Here is a 5,830-nt window from a genome sequence, read left to right on the forward strand (position 1 = left end):
AGAAATCGTGTACTTTAAAATGGCAGTGTGAATCTTTCTAGTCCATATGAAAAGCATGTATTTTAAGTTGGCGGCTTCCTTTGCTAAACTAGTGAAATCTTTATATGGGTTATTGATTTTGATGCTAAATATGCTTGATTTTGCTTCTGTTTGTTGAAAACCTAGTGAAAATTGCTAGGATGATGGAATTATTTCAATGGTGAAGAGGACCAAAATAATTCCAAAAAAGAGGCAATAATAAAATCATAATAAACTACTTAGCATATTACACATCATCATTCTATACTAATCTGAACAGTGATAAGACTAATAGATTGACATTCAAGAAAATAATTGATGATGATAAGTCAACAAACATGGAATAAACATTACGAGAAATTATAGCTATATTAATATATAAAGAGCCATTGGAGGATAAGGGTTGACTTGCTCAACAAGGCAAATTATTAATTCCTTATCAATTATTTATTACTTTTATTAATTTTCCATATTTTGAACAATATATCTTTCTTGATTTTTTTATGGTATCAAAGTAAAAGAATTTTGTATAAACCTCTGTTGTCACATACTCCCAGAATCAAACTATACCTCAGATAAAAACATGTTCAAAGATCTTTGCAACCTCACCGACAGAACCAATCCTTCCAACAATGTTCTAGTTTGTTGTTTGTAAAGCTCAAAAGCACAAGCTTACTCCTTTGGCAATCCTAAATCCCTCCACTGGTTTGAAGTCTTGATGTTCATCACCATCTCACCAGCGCAGAACCACTATGTGAATTTTTGGCTGATGAAAAGGAAATTCTAGTTTTAAATCCAAATCATGGCATCTGGAGCAACAATGATGGACTTTTCACAAATTGTTTACTCTTGTCACAACCAATGATATACTCACCTTGAATTTAGGTGTGGATAATGCTTGTTTCTTTGTGGAAGTTGTTAGAAGATCAAGTACTACCAACAACGAAAAAGCAAGAACATCTCCTTCAAGATTAACTTGCCTAACTCAAAAGGGGATCCCTCACCATTGATGAATATTATAGAAAGTTTAAATAGATTTGTGATAATCTTGCTGCTATTAATGCCCCTGTTTTTTATGCGGATAAATTGTTTTAGATTGCTAGAAGACTCATACCTTATAGAACTATGAGATTGCCATGCTTACGAAGCCCCCATATACATCATTTAATCAATTTGTTCTAGCATTTCAAAGTTATGAACAGATGCTAGAAAACAAAACAGAAGCAAGCAAACAAGATTACAATCACAACTAAGCTTTCTTTAGACAAAAAGGTCGATGAAAAGGTCATGGAAATCATGGATGTAGATATAATTCAAAAGGAGGAGGTTTCATTGTAGCTAGAAGATGCGATGAAAATCCAAATTAAAAAGAAGTCAAAACAAAAGCCAAGAAACAATCATGACTCAAATAAGAAAACTAAAAGTAATGTTTTCTGCCAAATAAATGATAAACATAATCATATTGTAGTAGACTATTGGCACATATTCAATCACTCCTATATTGAGAAGATAATTCTAGAGGCTGTTGCTGCTCTTACTATAGGTGACAACAATGATCCAAAGTTTTATGCATACTTAGTTGCAATAACTCACATAACTAATGATGCGGGTAAGATCTATAACTCTTATCGATATAGAGGTAAAGATAATATCTATGTTGGAAACGGAGATAGTCTTGCCATAACTCATGTTGGTAATGCTACGTTTAAACAAACAATGGTGATTTAACCTTAAAAATGTTCTAATAGTTCCAAAACTCGAAAAAGAATCTTTTGTTTGTTAGCCAACTAATAAAAAATAATGAATGTATTTTTGAACTTTCTTCTAATGGTTTTGTAGCAATGGGCCATAATAGAGGAATGTTTTATGTTCTCGATGAAGGTGATCATAAAGCTTTACGTGCAATAAAGGCATCCTTATAAGTTTTGCATCAAAGGATGGAATAGCTGAATAATAAATTTTTAAGAAATTTTCAATCAAAGGGCATTATTTATGTTTGTATTTGGTTAAACAAGTTTAATATTTGTGAAAGTTGTTACTTTGGAAAGAGTTGTAGACTTTCTTTTAATTGATCTAATCAAATTTCAAAGTTTTCTTTGGAGAAGGTTCATTGTGATTTATGGAGACTTACCCCTACTACCTCTTCTCAAAAATATCGTTTCTATGTCATTTGTAGATGATTTCTCTAGGTACATATGGTTGTTCCCTCTGCAAAGAAAATCAAACTTCTTTGAATGCTTTTTCAAGTTTCAGAAATTGGTAGAAAACCAATTCAACTATTGAATCAAGATTTTTCAAAGTGACAGTAAATTAACATCAAATGCTTTTCAAAAACATCTAAGTAAATGTGGAATCATGTATCAAATGTTCTGTTCAGGTACACCAGAATAAGATAGAGTTACATAATGGAAACACAGAAACATAGTTGAAATGGGACTTACTATAATATTTCATGCTAATGTTTCACTGAAATTATGGGTCGAAGTATTCTTAACTGCAACATATCTTATAAACTGTTTACCAGCTAGTACTTTAAAATCAGATACACCTTATTTTTGTTTATCCAATAAACATTTTAATTACAATCATTTGAGAATTTCTGAATGTAGATGCTATCCTTATTTACGAGACTATGGAGAAAATAAGTTTTCAAGAAAAAACTTTACCCTATGCGTTTGTTGGATACAGTCCACAACACAAAGGGTTTAGATGTTTGCACCTAGAAACCAATCATGTTTATAATTTTATGCATGTAGTTATTGATGAAAATAAACTTTGTTATTAGTCCATTAACAAGGATAACATGCAGGGACATATTGAGCTCATAAAGTTTCCTGAGTATAAAATTCAAATACAAACACAAGAAAATAAGAAATAAATATTTAACTAGTGAATACCTCCACTTCTCCAATAGGTCTGATAGAAACTGTTAAAACTGACAATTTAGATTAAACATATTGAAATCATTAAGAGACAATTCCCATACGTCTCACTCAACATCAATTTACCTAGAACAAGAAACTAAACCAAAGGATCTTTGGTTCACGAACTAGAAGAAAACTAACTAGAAACAATAACAAGTCCTAGGAACATCATAAAAGGTTCATCACAAAGACTAAGCCCAAAACCATAGTACCTTTTCCATACAAAATCCAGAAAGTATTTAAGACAACCTTGTCATTGACATCAAATTACCAACCATAGATTAGAACACTACGCAACTAGCAACAAATACACATCATGTAAATGAACCCAAACTTGGCTTCTCAAATGGCTCTCATAACAACAACTTCAGAACCTCGTTCACTCAAATCAGCTCTAAAAAGTTGACATTGGCTCCGAGCAATGCAAGAAGAAATTACTTTTCTACATAATGATCGAACTTAGATCTTGGTTCCACAGCCTCAACATACAAACATCATTGGCTCAAATTGGTATATCAGATAAAGTTTAAAGAAGATGAATTAGTGGATTGATTCAAAGCATGACTTGTAGTAAGAGGTTTCACATAAGTGGAAGGACAAAAATTTGCTGAGACTTATAGTCCAGCTATTAACATACAATAGTAAGAATGATAATCTCAATTGTTGTCATTTATAAATGGACAGTAAGACCATTAGACATTAAAAATGCTTTCCTAGATGGCCAATTCAAGAAGACAGTCTACATAGAACAACGACAAGGTTTTATTTTTTCATCCCATCCAGATTATGTATGCATGCTAAAAAGATCTTTAATATGGTTTAGAACAAGCTCTTAAATCCTTGTTTGACAAATTATTTCAATTTTTAATATCAATTGGTTTTTCCATGTAATAAAGTAGATCCATCATTATTTGTGCTTCATATAGAATACTCAATAGTGTTACTTCTCATCTATGTTAATGATCTTCTTTTGATAGGAAATAGTGAATTAACTAGTATTACAATTGAGTATGAAATTTGCCATCAAAGATCTTGAAAAACTTCACTACTTCCTTTGCATTGAACCTTGATATTTTTCATATGTTACTTACATAAACAAAGTACATATGTGACCTATTAACACGAGCAATGATGACTAAATTAGCTCACATCAAAACTCCAATTGCTGTAACTACTACATAGAGAGATGATTAATTACCAATTGATTCAACTAAATATTAATGGCTTGAAGGAAATTTACAATATCTTACATTCACACGACCAGACATCACACATATGATAAGCAACGTATACCAAAATTTTCAAAATCCAACGATGACACATCTAAGAGAAGTAAAAAGAATCCTGCAGTACCTTAAAGGAAAAATGAATTATGGTCCCAAATTTATCTAACAAAATTCACCAAATTTATCTGCTTTTTGTGATGTTGGCTGGGAAAGATGTCCAATAACAAAGTGAAGCACAAGTGGATACTACATCTTCCTTGGAGAAAATTATATTTCATTATCATTGAAGAAACAGTGAACTATTGACAGATTAAGCATTGAAGTTGAATACCATGTATTGACCACTGCTATAGCCAAAATCACTTGGATTAGCATTCTACTACTTGATAGTGGAGTGACTCTTCACAGACCACCTTATCTCCCTTGTGACAATATGAGTGCTCTTCATATGACTATCCATCCCATTATTCATGGACGAACAAATCATATTAAAATTGACTATCACTTTGCTAGAGAAAAAGTTGCAGTTAGGCATCTTATTACCAAGTACATTCCTACTCATCTTCAAATTGCTTATATATAAACAAAACCATTACTTGAGCACAATTCAGACACTTTTGGTCTCTAAGCTTGGAGTAATTTCCATATCACTCACAAGCTCGCAGGGTGCATGATAAGACTGACAGATTTACATTTAAGGAATACTTGATGATGATAAGTCCACAAACAAGGTAAAAGGCACTATAGGAGTTTATAACCATATGAAGAAAGCCATCAAAGGATAGAATCCTACATTAATTAAGTAAGAGCTGTAGGAGATGAGAAGATAAGGGTGGACTTGCTCAACAAATTATCAACTCCTTATCAGTTATATATTATTTTTATTATTTTTCCATATTTTGTACAATATAGCTTTACTTAAGCCTTTTGTAATCCTTTTGTAAATCTTGTGCAATCATAGTGTAACAACATAATTGAATCAAATCAAAATATTTTGATTTCTTCAAACAGAACCCATCAGAAAGGAATTTTTAGGAGACATTTTCTATTAAATAAAATCTATATGACATAAGCATTAGCAGCTTCTATACCTTATGCCATATAAATTCTAATGGACAAAATCATTAGAGATGCTTTTAGATAACTATTCAGAAGTAAATACTAACCCCTAATCATACTTATCTACTAATTAAGCAATTCAAAATGTTGTTAAGGCACATACTCACCACTTAGCTACCTCTTCAGGTGATCATATTGTCATTGGTAGTTGTACATAGATCATTAAATAAAAAGAACAATAGTTTTTTTTGGGAAACATCCCATATAATAATGACCACCAGTGTCAAATCCTAAGTTGTGGATTCATATGTCTTAAAGAAAAGAAAAGAAAAAAAATTGATAACTATTTTCATTTTCTAACATCTAAAATATCAAACAGAACAATAACAATCAAAGGTAGATAAAAATGAAATTTTATTGATTTATCAAGCTCCTGGGAGAAGCACAAATTCTTGTATTCATTCCATTACATCATTAATTAATAACAAAACGACATCCAGTATCCATGCTTCCCAAAAGAGTCATAAACTTGTTCAAACTTCCTCAAAGAAAATGAAAATACCATTTCATGAGGTAGTTTTATTTCTTGCAAAATTATCTTCA

The sequence above is a fragment of the Ziziphus jujuba genome, chromosome 5, assembly GCF_031755915.1.
Source record: "Ziziphus jujuba cultivar Dongzao chromosome 5, ASM3175591v1".
Classification (NCBI taxonomy): domain Eukaryota; kingdom Viridiplantae; phylum Streptophyta; class Magnoliopsida; order Rosales; family Rhamnaceae; genus Ziziphus; species Ziziphus jujuba.